General features: G+C 35.4%; 1 pseudogene; it reads left to right on the top strand.

Moving 5' to 3' along the window:
* LOC107666843 (paired box protein Pax-2a-like) overlaps positions 1-21,852 on the top strand; it is a 40,045-nt pseudogene that overhangs the window by 14,820 nt on the left and 3,373 nt on the right.

Below are 21,852 nucleotides of genomic sequence, written 5' to 3'. Positions count from 1 at the left end.
GAGACTTCAGATCTGCTTGTGTCTGTGCACGCGTCTTCAAGATGATTGACTGTTTTGAGGGTTGTTCTCTGGCCCAAATGATCCTCTTGATGCGTGGCCATTTTCTTGATTTAAGCATTGGGGATGAAGAGGTGGAGGAGAGAGAGAGAGGAGAGGAGGAGGGCAGTGTATGTTATGTATAGCTTCACAAACGGTCATGTGCGCACACACACACACACACACACACACACACACACTGCATGCAGACACCTGGAATCCAGAATAGGAATACTTTATCTTGTCCAGACGAACCTGCAGCCACACACACACACAAACACACGGCTAAAGATGCTTTTAAAACAATGTCTTCCCTGCAGCAAATTCTAGTGAATATAGAATGTAAAATCCCATAATGCTACATGTTTAAAGTCAGCATGCATTGCCGTTGCTAACCACGCTAAAATAAATTTGGTGTATCAAAAATACATATTTATGGAACTAAATTGCACTGTAAACAAATGAGTGAATGACATGTTGAGTGATATGATTACATTCACTCAAAAATTTCACAAAATAATTACAAAAAAAAGTAAAACGTACTTCATTAATCCTTGTTTTATTTTAGAAAAATCTTCTTTTTTTCTCAGTGCATTTTACTTCCATAATGTGATGTATTTTTCCTAGTTAAACAGGAAAACAGATGCATGGACGTGCATTAAGAAAGTCCATTTTGATTTCACTGGTTGCTTGGAAAAGTTTCTTAATCAACCACACAAACAAGTTGCACTGAAAACAACCATTATCTGAGAAAACTAGAGCGAGTTTTTAAAGGCCGCACTGTCAGGTGTAATGTAACAGATCTTAGTGGTATGAGGAGTGTTTTTTGGGTCCCGGTTGTGGCGGCATGCCAAGAAAGGCCAAGAGCTCACGCTGTTCTTACAATAGGTTTGGAGTCAGCAGCGGCCTCAGACACAGGGCCCATTACGAGCTGAGCAGAGAGATAATGCGCTGTGACACGCGTTATGTACACGGCGGAGCTGAGAGAGCAGGCCGCGGGGACACAGGTGTCACACCAGCCATTAATCTGACAGCGCTACTGTATTACTGCAAATTAAAAGTAGCACGATACAGAGAGAGAGAGAGAGAGAGAGAGAGAGAGAGAGAGAGACAGCTCTGCTATCCGCACGGAACCTGACTGTCTGAGCTGCGATGCTGCAAGTGACATTTAAGAGAATTTGCAATTCCGCCGAGAAAAGCTATTATGGCACAAATTAACATCTAACATCCACACATCCCAGCACCCCCCTTTACAGCTGTCTCATAAGAGCAGACCATTAAAAAGATGAGAGCAGTTTTACGCCGGCCAACCCAAGACACCACGGAGGAGAGAGCGAGCTGGTGCTGCGCAGATTTAGCTCAGATTGTGAATATGTGTTTTTATTTTCCTTACCATTAGGAAAGAGAATCCTATAAATAAGATATTAAAAAATAAACATAAGAACCAAAAAAAAAAAAAGCACAATGTGGGATGTTCTTCAAATAGAAGTTTATAATGTATCTGCATATTGTTTTTATTATATATATATTAATAAAAACATATATATAAACAATATATAAAAACAAATATATATGTATATATTTTTTAGATATATCTACAGTTTCTTCAGTAAACGTGATGGTCACTAACAAAACAAGAACAGTCCCATTATAATCAACAAATCATCCAGTCTGCTGCATGGTGATCTTACAATTCACATATTAAACATATTAACATGCTTTAACTATAAAATAAGCATGAGCAAAAGATCCACGGATGCTATAATAATTCCAGTGGATTTTCAATAGCACGTCTGTACTGTACATGCTTTTAAAGCTAATTTTGCCATCAGCAAACTAATGTTTTTCATTTTGGCTAAAATTTGATACAGTATAACACTGAGGCCAGAGAATACTATAAATATCATTTTAACAATTAAACAGTTATTGTTACTACTAGAAAACGGTAATACGTTAATACAAGATCTCCTTTAGCTTTTGAAACCTAATTGCCACAGTTTTACTGTAGTAACAATAACTGTATAAACACTGATATTTTAATGTAAACTATGATTACCATGGTAAACTCGGACATGCACACGTGCACTACAATTTTCCACAATATTATTCTAATGTTATTTCCATAATTTACTATTTTTTCTAAGTGTATATTAGTTTTAATTTTCTACAAAGGATATTTTTCCTCTTGCCTTAGAGTTTAGATTTGTTTTTTCTTCACTGAATGTGTTTGACGCGAGGTGATGAAATTAGAACAGACTTGTTACCACCAACAAATCGCAGCGCAGGTACACTTTGTTAATTATAAGAAGAGAGTTACAATTCACATACAATCCATCCTAAATAGTATATGCAAGATTAGATTTAACATGTCCCAATATTTGTAAATTGAAAACAGCATGCCAAACATGCATGGATTGTATAACTTTTCTGGTGGATTTTCAAAGAGTGCATTTGTACATGCTTTTTTTAAGCTAGTTTTGCCAACAATAAACCACTGGAAGAGGAAAAGTTTATTCTTTTTCAGGTTTTTCAGGTAAAAAACAGAGGCCAAAATTTAGAGAGCACAATTAAGGAAATGATTTTCTCTAGATGCTTAGATGCAAATGCAAACGGTACCTGAAAGTGTCTTTATACCTATGTACAGCTTTAATACACATTCAAAATATGAGGAAGTATGTACTTTAAGTCTGTACTATTAAGTATGCAAATTGCTACCAGCCATAGTTTATTTCTATATAATGAACAGTTTTGATACTGTATTGGTTCTCCACTTGGAAAGTCATGTAAATTCTGGGTCCTGATGTGAACCCATAAGAGAAGCTCTGGTGCAGTTTCTCTCTCTCTTTCCCATGGGGTCAGGCCCTGTGGGTGTGAATACTGCAGCGTTATGGAGTTGCTTATCTGCTCTGAGAGAGTGCACTCCCTCGTTACCTCATTCTTAATACTGACTCATGTCAAAAGAAATCCGCTCCACTCAGTTGCAGATCAATACCACAGCAGCAGGGCAGCACACATCGCAGCTGTGCACCAGCGCCTCAAAGCCGGTGCCATTGAGGCTCCAGGTGAAAGCCATTACATAAGCACTAATGGGCAGTGTTGGGAAAGTTACTAATGAATGCATTGCAATATTGCATTACACCCTAAAAAGGCAATTAATGACAATAAATGGGAAAACAAAGTAACTGGCGTTACTTATTTGAAAAAGTAGCTTGTAAATTAAAAAATAATACGTTACTTTACTAGATTACTTGAAAAAAGTAATCTGATTACGTAACTTGCGTTACTTGTAATGCATTACCCCTAACTCTGCTAATGGGAGAAAACACGGTCTCATTTTATGACTGAAGAAACCCAGCGATTGTCTTGATCAACTGCACACTTCAGTTTGGTAACCTAATAAAGAAGAAATAGTGCAAAGGTGGAGGGAGTAAAGCAATAGTTAATGCAAAAATGAAAATTCTGTAATTTTGCACGGTGTTGCAAACCCCTATGAGACACAAAATGAAATGTATTGGCATACTGGAGACTAAGCTCCATTAAAGTGTCTTAAAGTGCCCCTATTATGCAATTTTTAAGATCACTAATATTGTTTTGTGAGTCTCCTACAATAGGTTTACATGCATGCAACGTCAAAAAATGCTTTCGTTTTCTCAAAATATGCATTTAATATCACCTCATTTTCCAACGATTGTCAAATGATTCGTTTAAAGCATTTTTAATATTTAGTCTCTCTAAACCCCTCCTTTCCGAGAACCTACTCTGCTCTGATTGGTCAGACGGCCCAGTCTGTTGTGATTGGTCTACCGCGTACAGCACGTGTCGGAAACTTCAGAAGACTTCATTCTCAGAATAAAAGGTACAAAAGCTGTCACTGGGATGGTACACTTTCAAAATGTACACATTTGTACCTTATTTACCCCTAAAGGGTGCATTTTAGTACATTACAGGTACATATTTGTTTCTAAAGTGTACATATTCATATCTAAATGATGCATATTATGAGATTTTTAAAATGGCACCACCCCAGTAACAGCTCTTGTACCTTTTTTCCAGAGAGTGTTGGAATATAACGATCAATATCTATGTCTAATACTCCCTGTAGTATTGTTTCAATTTTTTTTGTTAAAACCGAATTTGCAGTAATATAATGATGTTGGTTCCTGGTCACAGTAGGAGTCACGTGTGGATTCAGTGGTCGATTTTCTCTAAGCAGCTGAAGTGTTACACTCATCGCTCCTGCCAAAACAACACAGCAAGCCAGAGCAGTAATGGGCGCACATGTGCATGTTGCTCATCCAGTGAGTGGGAAGCTGTTGTCACTGGTGTGAATGACAAATGCAGTTGTATTGATCAGGTTTGTGGCCCAGGCTCCCTAATGGCACCTAATTAATGACTTCATTTGCTCTTGCGCCCGATACAGCAAATACCCACTCCACCTCAAGGACCCCCATGGGAGCTGTCCAAACAGAGCACCTGCTCGGAAACATGCAGCTTTAACAGGCTGAAGAGGGAAAAACACATGGCTAAGTCAAGCATCACTATTACTATTGCTCAGAGACTTGAGGATGCACTTTTGGCTAGTGAGCGACTGCAGTACCTAGAAACCGCATATCAGCATGCTAAAAAAAAACAGAACATTTTATCAACTACCTTGGAAAACACAGAGAGCACCCTAGAAACAAAATGCAAGACCGTGACAACTACAAAGAGCACCCTAGCAACAGTATAGCAACACCCTAATAACCACCTAGCTCACCCAATCAATCATATAGAAATGTATTGCCCACTAAATAACCTAGTAATCACATAGCAACAGTTTAACAACCACATAGAACACCCTAGAAATGGCATAACAATGCCCTAGCAACTATTCAGAACACCCTAGCAACAGCACAGCAATGCTATAACCACCTAGCTCACCCAATCAATCGTATAGCAATGCATTGTCCAATAAATACCTTAGCAATCGCATAGAAACAGGTTAACAACTGCCCAGAACACCCTAGAAATGGCATAAAAACTCCCTAGCAACTATTTAGAACACCTAGCAACACCCTAACAACCACATAGCTCACCCAATCAATCGTATAGCAATGCAATGGCCACTAAATACTCGAGAAACAGGTTAACAACCACCCAGAACACCTTAGAAAGGGCATAATTCCCAATTCAGAACAACTTAACTTAACCTTAGTAACCTTGGCAACCACACACATCATTATATATACATACAGAGAGAGAGAGAGAGAGCCGTGTCCAGTGTGTGTGTGTGTGTGTGTGTGTGTGTGTGTGTGTTTGTGTGTGTGTGTGTGAAAGAGCACGCTGTGCAGAAAGAAAAGGTCACCGTGACAAGCGCAGTGGTAATAACCTGCTGAAATGGTGTCATCAGACAGACATGATTGATCAATTGAATTCAGCGGCAGTGAAAAATGTGCGATCAAGAAGAGTATTATAGACACGATGAGCTGGGACAGGATACTCATCAAGACTTCATTCCAGCCTGAGCCTCTATCACTCCATCCATCCATCCATCCCTCTCTCTTTCTCTTTCATTCCCTTTGCGTTTATCCCCTCGTCTCCTCACTGATTCTTGAGTACTGGAACAAAATGGGCTATAAAACAAAACAAAACAGTTTATGTGGTAAGGATTTTTATTTTTTTTACTTTCAGTGATATTCATTCATTTGGGTGCAACCTTCTGCTTTTCTTTGAAAAACAGATTCATTGGGCTGCATTAAAATGACAGAATCTAAAATTATCACATTTTTTTATAATTTGTTATAAATGATAATAGTTCTAACAAAAAATATACAGATAATAACATATATACATTACAATAAGATTTTGAATGTTTTGAAAGAAGTCTCTTATGCTCAGCAAGGCTGCATTTATTTGATAAAAAATACAGTAAAAACAGTTATAAACAATTATAAATTATGGTTTTCTATGTGAATATATTGTAACATTTTATTTATTCCTGCGATGTAAAGCTACATTTTCAGGATCATTACTCCAGTCTTCGGTGCCATATGATCCTTCAGAAATCATTCTAATATGCTGATTTGCTACTTCTTTCAGTATTTTTTTGTACATCACATTATTGTAATCATATAAGTACTGCCACTGTGTAAGCCACTGTGCTCTATAGACAATGAAAAAACACATCAGTTGACCACTAAAATCACCTTTCATAAATAAATATGATTTTAAACATGTCAGAATACGATGGTTTTTCAAGCTGATGTTGACCAGCTGGCTCAAATCAGGGCTTAATACATATTACAGTTATGAATCAACACAATTATTCAAGTAGTCATTCAACAAATAATTTTGTCGAAATGACATTTGAGTCATTCCTCATTTGTAAGTCGCTTTGGAAAAAAGCGTCTGCTAAATGACTAAATGTAAATGTAAATGTAAATATCAGCTAAGCTGCTTAATATAGTATTAGTATTTACTTTCACTTTTGATAAATTAGCCATTTTGTTTGATGTTGTTCACTGCTAATAGAACTGTCTTAAAATTAATGTGAATGGTGAATGAGTGAATATACCTGTATATATATTGAAATGAGAGGGAAAAAATTTTATATACCAAGCAAATTCTTTATAATTTGTCTTTATGAAGAAAAGAAAGAAAAGTAGACAATGATTTTAGAAAGAAAAAATAATAATTTTTTCGAAAATGTGATTTATACATCACCTGGAAGCTCAATAAATAAGCTTTGATGTATGGTTTGTTAGGATAGGACAATATTTGGCCGAGATACAACTATTTGAAAATCTGGAATCTGAGGGTGCAAAAAAAAAACGAAAATCGCCTTTAAAGTTGTCCAAATGAAGTCCTTAGCAATGCATATCACTAATCAAAAATGAAGTTTTGATATATGTATGGTAGGGAATTTACAAAATATCTTCATGGAGCATGATCTTTACATAATATCCTAATGATTTTTGGCATAAAATAAAAATCTATCATTTTGACCCATACAATGTATTTTTGGCTATTGCTACAAATATACCCCAGTGACTTAAGACTGCTTTTGTGCTCCAGGATCACATATATAACATCATTTTGCTTAATGATTCTGAAGAATATGAGTTTATCTTTCTCTCAGGTCATCTCTCTCTTGGGTCATTCAGTAGAGGCAGAGCATGTCACACATCACAGTACCCGTGGGCCGCACAGAGAACATAATATGCTGCGAATGTAGAGTGACAGATTTGTAAGGGAGACGAGAAGGCGGGATGTGAAGATATTTAATGGAGCTCTAAAGTGTTTTGGCAGGGTGAAAAGGAGAAGAGAGAGAGGTGGGGGGGGCGGGTTGTGGGAGTCTTTTACTCAGCACAAGGGTAATCAGGTCAGAGGAAAACCAAGAGAAAGTGCTGTTTGTGGAGCGTTGTTTAACCGGTAAAAGGATTGAACAATAACAGCAGAGGTTTTCTTCAGGTGTGTGTTTGTCAGCTTCAGAGTAAAGAGGTTTTGGAGAATCAAATCAGTGTTGCACACGCCTGGAGAAAACAAGAGAGATGAGCATGCAATGCTATGTGTACATGTAAACACAAACACACATACAGCTAATATAGGCCTACAAGCAGGATATGTGACATGACTAAAGAGTTTAGATAGCATTAACAAATGCATAACACTAACAATAAGTATTACATTTATTATTTTATAAGACTTCTGTCATGGAAAGGGTCCTGATACAGTGTTTTATTTTTTTTATTTTTTATTTTTTTGCTGGTAATTCAGATACAATGGTATATAAGCTAAATAGCATATGTAAATGCTTATTGTTGGATAATCCATTAAATTAAATATTTCATAAATGAAAGGTAATTAATCCCATTTGATTTACTTATTAGAAACAAACCATAAAATCAGATTATTCATAACAAATTAATAGGCTAAGTCTGGTATCACTGCACAAACAGCTTTTATAATAAGTGATGCTTGAGTTTTAACATTGATCCATTTCCCTCTGAAGAGATTGATGATCTAGAAATACTGTCTACATATCAATAATCTAGAAAATATATGCTTTTTATGTGCATTACTGGAATATTCCTGGTTAAATGCAGCTTTAAATTAATTTAATTAAGACATACGACAATACCATATCAAATAAATTTGACCTTCAGTCTATAAAAATAAGTAAAATTGCATTTAGTAGCCAATTTTGAAAGCATAGCCTATTGTTAGACTACTGTGATAAAATCACTTACTAACCTTGTCTGTGTAAAGTTCACATAGATTTAAATATCCAACTCCTGTTACATCCCGAAAAAACCTAGTAACTTTTGCAATGATACATGCAAAGCAATGTTGTTTTCATGAAACACCCATGAGCAAAGATGATAACTGCTATCAAGATTGTTCATCTCCTAGAAATGAAGACCATTTAAACAACTTTACAGGTTAAATAACATACATGTTTGTACTGAAGCAAAGAAAGTGTTTTAAAGGGATAGTTCACCCAAAAATGAAAAGTCTGTCATTAATTACTCACCCTCATGTTGATCCAAACCCATAAAACCTTCGTTCATCTTCGGAATCAGTGACATCAGTGCTTCAGCCATAATGTTATGAAGCTACGAGAATACTTTTGTGCGCAAAGAAAACAAAAATAACGACTCTATTCAACAATTTCTTCTCTTCCGTGTAAGTCATGCGTTCACAAGAGTACCACGATGCATGCTGATGTCACATGGACTATTTTAACGATGTCCTTACTAACTTTCTGATATATAAGTTGCACATTTCTGATTTTAAACCGTCCAGAAGGCCCCATTGGCATTCAATGTAAGTGCATTACTATAAGCATGATATTTCTTTGGTTTTAGCAGCTGAGGGACGATGGAGGCCTCCTGCTCTCCGTATGAGGAAAACTCAATCTGAAATGTGACCTTCGCTCTTTTGGCTCTGAAGGTCCTCAGTCAGGTTCTAGAATATTTTACAGCATGTAGCTGTTGTTGAATCCAGAAGGCTGTTTTCTGTGTCTGCAGACGGATCTGAGGGTTCAGCACAGAGCAGTGATTCTCAGGGCAGCGTGGAGAGCCTGAGGAAACATCTGCGAGCCGATGCCTTCACGCAGCAGCAGTTAGAGGCCCTGGACCGGGTGTTCGAGAGGCCGGCATTCCCAGACGTCTTTCCCACTTCTGAACACATCAAACCAGAGCAGGTCGGTGGATGTTACCTTCTGTCCTGTGTGTGTGAGGCTGCAACTGGGAAATATATAGATATTTAGACTTATTTATCTTTACAAAAATATAGCAATGTACTACGGTACAAAGACTGTATCAGATACTAATACCATGGTATACACTACAGGTGAAAAGTTTGGAATCATTTTTTTAAATGTATTTTTAATGCGTACCTTCTGCTCACCAAGGCAACATTTATTTGATCAAAAATACAGTAATAACAGTAATATTGTAAAATATTATTACAATTTAAAATAACAGTTTTCTATTTGATTATATTTTAAAATGTAATTTATTTCTGTGATCAAAGCTACATTTTCAGCATCATTACTTCAGTCTTCAGTGTCACATGATCCTTCAGAAATCATTCTAATACGCTGATATGGTTATTATTATCAATGCTTTATATTGTTGTGGAAATCATGGAAAAAGTTTTTAGGATTCTTGGATGAATAGAAAGTTCAAAAGAATAGCATTTATTTAGAATATTAATCTTTTGTAACATTATAAATGTCTTTACTGGCACTTTTGATTAATTTAATGCATGCTTCCTTAATCAAATATTAATTTATCTCTCTTTGTTTAAAAAACAAAATATTATGCACCCCAAATTGTTTAATGGTAGTGTATCACAGTTTCCACAAAAATATAATAATAATAATTAAACATGGTAAAACATGGTAAATGTAAAAATAAACAGAAAAATACCATGGCATTTCTTTGTCTATGCAAACTACAGTATTTAAGGGATGCTTCCAATGATATTTCCGTTTTTTTATGTCTCTGTGTGTATAAATATATTGTTTATCAGTAAGTGCTAGTGATGCATTGAGGATCAAAGAGCAGAACTCCCTCCATCCGTTTATTGATTTTCTGATGGAAATAAAAATACATTCTCAGGAAAAACAACACGAGATGAGCTCCCACCCACTCAGCTGCACATGAGAAATGATGTCATTTCCTGTACGGCTCCTTCATAGCTGTTTACAAAATCTAAATATGGACAAACACTCACAAAGGAACAATGTTAGCAATTAATAACACATGCACACACAAACAGTAGCATATGAAACACTTTATGTACAATTGTGTATGAAAAGTGTAGGATTTATTATAATGGATAACCTTTATTTACTTTCATTAGACTACTAAACAACAAGTGACGATTAATTGCTCTCCCCGAAAGAGCGAGTCGGAGCCATAAAGCAAAGAGCACGGCCTAATTGAGTTCATTTTCATTTGGGTACGATCGGGAGACATTACTCCAGCGATTAATCAGGCCGACAGCACTCACCTCCAGAAGAAGGCCTAATTTGCAGCTAATTACAAAACTGATTTTCACTGCAAGATCAATACCGAAATGAATTGGAAATGACTCGCAATCACAAAGGCCGTCAAAGAGGGTATTAAAAAGGAGGGAAAAAAGACGAAGGAAACACAGAAAGCCTTTGAAGGAAAAAATGGGCGAACAGAACGCTCTAGAAAAATCAGTTTTAATTTAAGGCAATATTAATCAGACTATTTTCTCCCTTCATAGACCTTCATTATTTTTTTTTCTCCTTCGTTATCCCTAAACCAGACCACCGTTCTCTTTTTGTCTCTCTCTCTCTCTCTCTCTCTCTCTCTCTCTCTCTCTCTCTATGTCGGGCTATTAGTTAGTGGCTCTGTTCCAAACCTAGTGAGCTGCCTTGCTGTCTACTGCCCACTTAGGTAGCTGCCTTCTAAGGATGCTTGATTAAAGCAATGGAATCCCATAAGTGACCAATCTGGAATGCTCTACATGTCTGCAACTAATAAAGAAATAGCGCAATGCATGTTTTTATTTTGGTATCATTGAGATAATATTATTTTTATTCATTTTTTTTTTTCATTTTTGTTACAATTTTTGTAATTTTGTTGTTTTATTATTTTTATTTTATTTTTTTAAATACGTCGTCTATAGTTTTATTAGTATATATTTCATTTTAATTTTAGATTAGAATAAAATAAGTTTAATTTTTTTAATATTTCTATTTTTTTTCAGTTAACATTTATTTTATTTTGTGAATAATTTATTTTTTTTGTTAACTATAACAGCCCTGGTGCACATAACTTTTTTTTCCCCCGTGGATATATTTTTTCTTGTTGAATATCCTGTTACATTTTTAATTATGTAACATTACAAAAGTAAAATTTATTTTTTTAATCATGTTTATATTTAATTTATATTTTACGTGCCGCACAAGTAGCGCTCCTCATGTGAAGTAGTCAATTTTAACAATTACAATTTCTTAACAAAACAATTTGTTTTTAACATTTTTGAATTATTATTGTTATAAATATTTTTTGGTACCGAATAAATTGTTAATATTTGTGAGCTCAGCTCAGTGAGATAAAAAATATATAAAGCTAAATAAATATGAGCACATCATTATTTATTTATTTTTAGATTTATATATTTCACATTATATATTTTATAGATTTTCACTGAGCATGTCGCAGTGCATTGCCTTGGTATTGCCTTCACTTTTGGCCAAAAGAATACATCTTAGCTTTTGGAGCAGCTTTTGATTTCCAGAGCGTGCCTATGATTCCTAAAACACTTCCTACATAGGCAGCTGACTAGGTTTTGGAGCAGAGCCAGTGGTTTGGTTGTGTTTAGAGGCATTAAAAAGCCATTCTGGAGATGCTGAATGAGATAGGCTCTCCTCCCACACTTCTGCCAGCCATGTGCTCATCCTTTTCTCTCTCCCCTCCATCTGCATGAGAAAAGCCCTGTTCTGCTCCATGGCCTCCACCGAAAAGAGCGGAACATCAGGCAGGGCCACCGCAAACAGTTGTAGCCCACAATTAGAGTTTATCTGTGATAGAGACAGACATGGCTGGGGTCAGGGGCCTCCCCGTGACACACACACACACACACATTTACTTTGGACAGACATTCTCAACATGCAGACGTCGGAAGTCTCATCTCATTAAATAACAAAAGAGTTTAAAAAAAAGAAAAAAAAATCCCCCCCATCTGCTGACACGGTCTGAGGAACATGTCTGTAATGGAAGGGGGTTGTGAAAATCATAAATCTTATCAATGTCATTTCCGAAGCGGGGCCTTGCAACTATAAGTGATTCAGCAAAGGCTAAAACAACACTTCAGAAATTATCTTATTTATAGAATGAGGTGAACTAATCAAGGCCTCAATTTAAATTCATAACATGACATCATTTTTAGTTTCTAGGGAAAGTTAGAGGGGTTTTGCCCATGAGAAATACAACCGCCTCAAAAGATGGCTTGTTGTAGCAAAATAAATGTGTTTTATAAGATGAAGAGGATGCTGTGAGGGTGTTGTGAGGGGCTGCCAGGTTATTATCATTAACTAAAACTAAAAACAAAATTTAAGCTGAAATAAATTAAAACATAAATATTAGATAAAAAAATTTAACTAAATAAAAATGAGTAATGTTGCCTTGGCAAATGATAAGTTTGAAGTTTGAGATAAAGCACTAAAATTACTAACTGGAAATAAATAAAAACTAAAACAGAAGTAAAAATAAATAGTAATATAAAAAACCGAATACAAATTATAAAAGTACAATGAAAATAAAAATGTGAAAGTTGCCTTGAAAAAAATAACCGAAATGACTGGTTGGAGTACTAAAATAACTAGCTGGAAATAAATAAAAGCTAAAACTGAATTAAAACTAATGCTGAAATAAAAAATGTAAAAAAACGAAATAGTAATATTAAAATGATAAATGGTAAAAGCACATCAAAATTACAAAAAAAATCAACTGAAGCTTAAACGAAAATGGAACATATATAAATAAATTTAAATGAAAACTGAAAATATAAAAGTAAAAGCTAATTCAGAATATATTTTAGTATATAAATAATACAAAATAACAAGGGTTATTATTATGTGGTAACATTTTTTATTATTATTATTATTATTATTATTATTATATGGTTGCTATAGGGTGTTCTGGTAGTTTCAAGGTTGTTAATTACTGACCCAAGTAAAAAGAGACCAACCATAAGTCCGAGTGTCTCTCTCTCAATGTAAATCTGTGGGATTGTGTCAGTAACATAATGAAGGCTGGTATATACAGTGTTGAGTGATGTTGACATGATTTTGATGTTGCTCTGGTCTGCAGGCGAGTGAATACAGCCTCCCTGCATTAAACGCAGGCCTGGATGAAGCCAAACCCAGTTTATCCTCCGGCACGACCTCTGACCTGGGCGTCAGCCTGTCACAGAGCTACCCTGTAGGTAAGATCACATGATCTGTCCCATTCATGATAATTTAGCCCCTCACATTCAGCTCAAATGGCTAATTAGTTATGAAGAATACAAATTCTCACACTGTGGCCTTGTGCAATTTTAAAATGATGCACTGAATATGCTTTCTAACTCTTGGAAGTACAATTGGACGCAAAGTCAGTCATGTTTTATCTACATGCATGAATTAGATCTGCAGTTTTAAAACTCTCATGTATAGTGATATTGGTCTTATAACAAATGTAATGAAACCAGCTTCAGACTAACGAGTTGTTGCACAGAGGATATTTGTTCCTTTACTGCTCTATCACAGCGCTGAGCTTCAAAATGATATCAAATATTAACACTTACATAAACATATTCATCATTTGCTCATGGTAGACAGGGAACGTGGGGTATTTGTTTCTCTGTCTTTCTCTCTCTTTCGCTCGCACTTGTAAATAATAAATGATGGGACCGTTAATTAAAACGTAGTGTGCTTGTTGTGCCAGTCATTAATGTGAAATGTGTGAAGTTTACTGACAGTTTTACGATCATCTTCAGGTCAAAGATAAATATACACCGCTTTTATTAAAATTCACATAATTATGTGAAAGCCATTACTCTGTGTGTGTGTGTGAGTGTGTGTGTGTTTGGCTGGTGACAGAAAGCAAGAGAGAGAGAGAGAGAATGTGGGTTTGTGGTTGACGAACTGATTATCTGTTTCATGGTAGTTTCACGTCACAACAGATTTGTGTGTTGTTTATGTTAATCAGGTATGAATATAACAATCAGGTTAATCTGTCATCATTTACTCACCTTCATGAGTCTCACATTCAATCCAAATGACTTACTTTCTTCTGTGGAGCACAAAAGGAGATGTTAGGGAGAATATACATGAAAGTGAATGGGGATGAATGCTGTCTTAAAAATAGTCCATATGACATATAATGCGCCAGTTTTGCATTTGGGTTTGGAACAACCCAAGGAACTTGCATTTTTTTGGTTGCACTAGTACTAAATGTGAATGTATTCCAGTTTAAACATGCATGATAAACTTACCAAATAGAAATTCTGAAGCAAAACAAAAATATTTAAATGATTTCCATTGGTTAGGCTGAGATCCAGTGTTCAGATGAATAGTTTCCTTAACGGAAAACAAACACAGATTACACTCATCCTTAAAATGTTTTCCAACCCCAATTAAAATGCCCACAGTTATTGATCTTGTTGATTTTATGCAAGGGAATTTGCATAATCTATTAAAAATGAATGATTCATGAAGCAGCTGGTGCCAGAGGAGATGAGGCTTCTTGGTGAACTGTGAACACCTCACAGATACACATATTTTATGTTCTCGGCTTGTCCTATTAAAAATCCTTACTAACTAACTAATGAATTAACCAAATAACTAACTAACTAAATAAATACAATAAATTCAATAAAATAAAATATTAATTTGCTGCAAAATCTTTTTTTGATATAAAATATAATTTTATATCTTTATATAAATCTTAATATAAAATCCTTACTGCCTGCAATAAAATGTACATAAATTCTACAATAATATATAAAAAATAAGTACATATTTATAGGATTTTTGATTATTACATTTATATTATATATTATAGTAATATATTGTAAAATGTAGTAAAATATTTAGTAAAATAAATAAATATTGTCCACTTAAACAGCTTTAAAACTAGATCTGGTTTACTGCTTCTGCTGAACTTTGTCCAGTTATATGGAAAATGCTGCTGGGAAATGCAATGAATTTGTCACCTTAAAAGAAGTAGTAGTTTCTCTCTCTCTCTCTCTTTCTCTCTCTCTCTCTCTCTCCTGACAAACTGGCTATCCGTGTCCGCACCGGAGGGCACCACGCTCCTAGTCACACAAATTAATGCTTATTCCATCTTCACAAAAAGCAAACTAACCTTTGAGCACACATTTGATAACAAACGGCTTTCACCGTGCATCCAGGGAACTGGGGCAATTTGGCTCTCCAAACATCCTTTGCTTAGTAGTAATTAATTAGGGTGCCGTGTTTTTTGGCTGGTGATAAATTGCTGCATTCTGAATGTAGAAAATAGAGGTCAAACGTTTCCCGTAGCCTCCTTGTTGGAACATTAAGGTGTCCCTGTCGTGACGACACAAGTAGCGCTCCTCATGTGAAGTACTCAATTTTAACAATTACAATTTATAACAAAATTTGTTTTAACTTTTTTAATATATATTTTTGGTACTGAATAAATGGTTTATGTATGTGAGCTCAGTGAGATAAAAATATAAAAAGATATGAGCTCATCATTATTTATTTATTTTTGATTATTTATTTTTATTATCATTATTATTTATTGTATTATTTATATATTTTATATTATATAATTGTATATTTTATAGATTTTCACTGAGCTTGTCGCAATGCATTGGTATTGCCTGTCTTTAAATTTGGCCAAAAGAAAACATCTTACCTTTTGGAGCAGCTTTTGATTTCCAGAGTGTGCCCATGATGCCTAAAACACTTCCTACATAGGCAGCTGACTAGGTTTTGGAGCAGAGCCAGTGGTTTGGTTGTGTTTAGAGGCATTAAAAAGCCATTCTGGAGATGCTGAATGAGATAGGCTCTCCTCCCACACTTCTGCCAGCCATGTGCTCATCCTTTTCTCTCTCCCCTCCATCTGCATGAGAAAAGCCCTGTTCTGCTCCATGGCCTCCACCGAAAAGAGCGGAACATCAGGCAGGGCCACCGCAAACAGTTGTAGCCCACAATTAGAGTTTATCTGTGATAGAGACAGACATGGCTGGGGTCAGGGGCCTCCCCGTGACACACACACACACACACATTTACTTTGGACAGACATTCTCAACATGCAGACGTCGGAAGTCTCATCTCATTAAATAACAAAAGAGTTTAAAAAAAAGAAAAAAAAATCCCCCCCATCTGCTGACACGGTCTGAGGAACATGTCTGTAATGGAAGGGGGTTGTGAAAATCATAAATCTTATCAATGTCATTTCCGAAGCGGGGCCTTGCAACTATAAGTGATTCAGCAAAGGCTAAAACAACACTTCAGAAATTATCTTATTTATAGAATGAGGTGAACTAATCAAGGCCTCAATTTAAATTCATAACATGACATCATTTTTAGTTTCTAGGGAAAGTTAGAGGGGTTTTGCCCATGAGAAATACAACCGCCTCAAAAGATGGCTTGTTGTAGCAAAATAAATGTGTTTTATAAGATGAAGAGGATGCTGTGAGGGTGTTGTGAGGGGCTGCCAGGTTATTATCATTAACTAAAACTAAAAACAAAATTTAAGCTGAAATAAATTAAAACATAAATATTAGATAAAAAAATTTAACTAAATAAAAATGAGTAATGTTGCCTTGGCAAATGATAAGTTTGAAGTTTGAGATAAAGCACTAAAATTACTAACTGGAAATAAATAAAAACTAAAACAGAAGTAAAAATAAATAGTAATATAAAAAACCGAATACAAATTATAAAAGTACAATGAAAATAAAAATGTGAAAGTTGCCTTGAAAAAAATAACCGAAATGACTGGTTGGAGTACTAAAATAACTAGCTGGAAATAAATAAAAGCTAAAACTGAATTAAAACTAATGCTGAAATAAAAAATGTAAAAAAACGAAATAGTAATATTAAAATGATAAATGGTAAAAGCACATCAAAATTACAAAAAAAATCAACTGAAGCTTAAACGAAAATGGAACATATATAAATAAATTTAAATGAAAACTGAAAATATAAAAGTAAAAGCTAATTCAGAATATATTTTAGTATATAAATAATACAAAATAACAAGGGTTATTATTATGTGGTAACATTTTTTATTATTATTATTATTATTATTATTATTATATGGTTGCTATAGGGTGTTCTGGTAGTTTCAAGGTTGTTAATTACTGACCCAAGTAAAAAGAGACCAACCATAAGTCCGAGTGTCTCTCTCTCAATGTAAATCTGTGGGATTGTGTCAGTAACATAATGAAGGCTGGTATATACAGTGTTGAGTGATGTTGACATGATTTTGATGTTGCTCTGGTCTGCAGGCGAGTGAATACAGCCTCCCTGCATTAAACGCAGGCCTGGATGAAGCCAAACCCAGTTTATCCTCCGGCACGACCTCTGACCTGGGCGTCAGCCTGTCACAGAGCTACCCTGTAGGTAAGATCACATGATCTGTCCCATTCATGATAATTTAGCCCCTCACATTCAGCTCAAATGGCTAATTAGTTATGAAGAATACAAATTCTCACACTGTGGCCTTGTGCAATTTTAAAATGATGCACTGAATATGCTTTCTAACTCTTGGAAGTACAATTGGACGCAAAGTCAGTCATGTTTTATCTACATGCATGAATTAGATCTGCAGTTTTAAAACTCTCATGTATAGTGATATTGGTCTTATAACAAATGTAATGAAACCAGCTTCAGACTAACGAGTTGTTGCACAGAGGATATTTGTTCCTTTACTGCTCTATCACAGCGCTGAGCTTCAAAATGATATCAAATATTAACACTTACATAAACATATTCATCATTTGCTCATGGTAGACAGGGAACGTGGGGTATTTGTTTCTCTGTCTTTCTCTCTCTTTCGCTCGCACTTGTAAATAATAAATGATGGGACCGTTAATTAAAACGTAGTGTGCTTGTTGTGCCAGTCATTAATGTGAAATGTGTGAAGTTTACTGACAGTTTTACGATCATCTTCAGGTCAAAGATAAATATACACCGCTTTTATTAAAATTCACATAATTATGTGAAAGCCATTACTCTGTGTGTGTGTGTGAGTGTGTGTGTGTTTGGCTGGTGACAGAAAGCAAGAGAGAGAGAGAGAGAATGTGGGTTTGTGGTTGACGAACTGATTATCTGTTTCATGGTAGTTTCACGTCACAACAGATTTGTGTGTTGTTTATGTTAATCAGGTATGAATATAACAATCAGGTTAATCTGTCATCATTTACTCACCTTCATGAGTCTCACATTCAATCCAAATGACTTACTTTCTTCTGTGGAGCACAAAAGGAGATGTTAGGGAGAATATACATGAAAGTGAATGGGGATGAATGCTGTCTTAAAAATAGTCCATATGACATATAATGCGCCAGTTTTGCATTTGGGTTTGGAACAACCCAAGGAACTTGCATTTTTTTGGTTGCACTAGTACTAAATGTGAATGTATTCCAGTTTAAACATGCATGATAAACTTACCAAATAGAAATTCTGAAGCAAAACAAAAATATTTAAATGATTTCCATTGGTTAGGCTGAGATCCAGTGTTCAGATGAATAGTTTCCTTAACGGAAAACAAACACAGATTACACTCATCCTTAAAATGTTTTCCAACCCCAATTAAAATGCCCACAGTTATTGATCTTGTTGATTTTATGCAAGGGAATTTGCATAATCTATTAAAAATGAATGATTCATGAAGCAGCTGGTGCCAGAGGAGATGAGGCTTCTTGGTGAACTGTGAACACCTCACAGATACACATATTTTATGTTCTCGGCTTGTCCTATTAAAAATCCTTACTAACTAACTAATGAATTAACCAAATAACTAACTAACTAAATAAATACAATAAATTCAATAAAATAAAATATTAATTTGCTGCAAAATCTTTTTTTGATATAAAATATAATTTTATATCTTTATATAAATCTTAATATAAAATCCTTACTGCCTGCAATAAAATGTACATAAATTCTACAATAATATATAAAAAATAAGTACATATTTATAGGATTTTTGATTATTACATTTATATTATATATTATAGTAATATATTGTAAAATGTAGTAAAATATTTAGTAAAATAAATAAATATTGTCCACTTAAACAGCTTTAAAACTAGATCTGGTTTACTGCTTCTGCTGAACTTTGTCCAGTTATATGGAAAATGCTGCTGGGAAATGCAATGAATTTGTCACCTTAAAAGAAGTAGTAGTTTCTCTCTCTCTCTCTCTTTCTCTCTCTCTCTCTCTCTCCTGACAAACTGGCTATCCGTGTCCGCACCTGAGGGCACCACGCTCCTAGTCACACAAATTAATGCTTATTCCATCTTCACAAAAAGCAAACTAACCTTTGAGCACACATTTGATAACAAACGGCTTTCACCGTGCATCCAGGGAACTGGGGCAATTTGGCTCTCCAAACATCCTTTGCTTAGTAGTAATTAATTAGGGTGCCGTGTTTTTTGGCTGGTGATAAATTGCTGCATTCTGAATGTAGAAAATAGAGGTCAAACGTTTCCCGTAGCCTCCTTGTTGGAACATTAAGGTGTCCCTGTCGTGGCAAATTTAATACAGCGCAGATGAAGCAAGTGTTTGCACTCAACCCTTTCGACTTTTTCAGATAATACTAAGGTCACCCTGATTTTCACCATAGAGGTTTAGAAAATTCAATAAGCGATGTGTGTTTCTTGCATGTTGACAGATTATTGATGCAAAGCTTTTGTTCAAGTCTAGTCGCGCAATTTCTTAAGTCAGAAACATACTCAAGTATTCAAACAAGAATACTTGAATGAGAAAATGGACTGTAGAAGAAGATATTTTACACTAATGGTTGCCTTGTGGCAATTTTAAGAATGCAATGCATACTTACAGTACGTTGCATTATAAACTGATTCTCATAAGCTGTCCGCTATCCCTGGAACTGGAAAAAGAAAAGAAAAGAAAAGAAAAATCAACACCGACATTCAAGAAATAATCATCCACCCATCATATTTCATTAGCCTAACTACAGGTTATTTTCCATAATATTGCTTTCTCCAGAGAAAAATTTCATCTGAATCAGGAAAGAAATCTGCACTGATCAAGCACCGTTTACAAGAAACAACTCTAAACAAATATGTGGATGGATTTTGATGTGAGAGGACAACAAGAGATGGACTTTTTCACTGAAAGAAATATTATTATGGATTATAGACTTGTATTTTGGCCAGAATAGATGGTTTAGAGTTAAAAAACGTCTTATTGATAGATTTGTTTCTTATAAACCTGCAGCTTTTTGCTTCACGAGTCATTAACTGATGGACTGGAGTGGTGTGGATTATTGTGATGTTTTTATCAGCTGTTTGGACTCTCATTCTGACAGCACCCATTCACTGCAGAGCATCCATTGGTGAGACAATAATGTAATGCTACATTTATCCAAATCTAGTGAAGAAACAAACTCATCTACATCTTGGATGTCCTGAGGGTGAACACATTTTCAGCTAATTTTCATATTTTGGTCAATTATTCCTTTAATGGTTTTAACTTAAGTGGCTTGAATTTTCGATTTTAGAGTAACAATATCCATTTTGTTTAAATAAAAACTAAAATTTTGTCTTGTTTAAGTGCATTCTTAGCTGTGTGCTGCATGTTTTTTCTGCTTATTGGCAAACCGTCCTGGTCCACACAAAATTACGCTCGCTCAGCTTTGATGGACACTGTCCTACTCATTAGAATTGAACCGGTGGCCAAGTTTCCCCCAGCGTCCCCAGTAAACCCTCCACATCTCCCCCAGCCCCCAAATCCTGAACAAAAACATTAGTCTGTGAGGGGTGTCAGGCTTCAGCACTCGGCTGGGTCAAGGCTTCACGTCGTTGGGTAGGACAGCCAAGCGTCAGCCCCAATTACTGCTCTGAATGTGGAGCTTCTTAGTGCTAAGAAGAGACATTGACTGTTTAGCCGAGGCCGGTATGGGCCGGTCGGTATGACCCTGCTTACATCTGTTCTCCGTTTTGACCCCAAAATGACAAGAATAAATCCTTTGATACACAGTGTTTCTGCAAATGTAGCTGCTGCATTTCTGTCACAGACCAAATACAGATTCTGTGCCATTTAAATAAAAAATAAACAATAAATTAATAAATTATAAATTATTTAAACAACAACACTCTTTAAAATAAAGATTCCAAAAGGAGTTTTTTGCAATGTTGCCACAAAAGAACCATTTCGGGTTCTCCATTCAGTGAACATTTCTTAAAAATCAATTTTTTTCTTACATTTTAATAAGAACCTTTTTCCACTATTAAGAACCTTTTGTCCAATGGAACGGTTCCATGGATGTTCTTCGTGCATCATAGATGCCAAAAAAAAGAGTCTTTATCTGTAAGAGTGAAGTTCAAAATGAATCTGCAATCTATTGAGAATCAGCTGAATGGTTTATAGTTTATGGATGGAACAGAAAATGAGTGTTGGTGTGATTTATGTGTGCAGGTCGGGATATGACCAACACAACCTTACCCGGATATCCACCTCACGTCCCTCCCACCGGACAGGGCAGCTACCCAACGTCCACACTGGCTGGAATGGTTCCTGGTGAGTATTTCGAGACAGATAAAGGTGTTTGGAATTTAAATTAA

This window comes from Sinocyclocheilus anshuiensis, unplaced genomic scaffold (genome assembly GCF_001515605.1).
Source record: "Sinocyclocheilus anshuiensis isolate Anshui unplaced genomic scaffold, SAMN03320099.WGS_v1.1 scaffold1500, whole genome shotgun sequence".
In the NCBI taxonomy this organism is placed as follows: domain Eukaryota; kingdom Metazoa; phylum Chordata; class Actinopteri; order Cypriniformes; family Cyprinidae; genus Sinocyclocheilus; species Sinocyclocheilus anshuiensis.
Note: the sequence above shows the minus strand (reverse complement) of the source record. Positions and strands in the feature narration are given on the sequence as shown.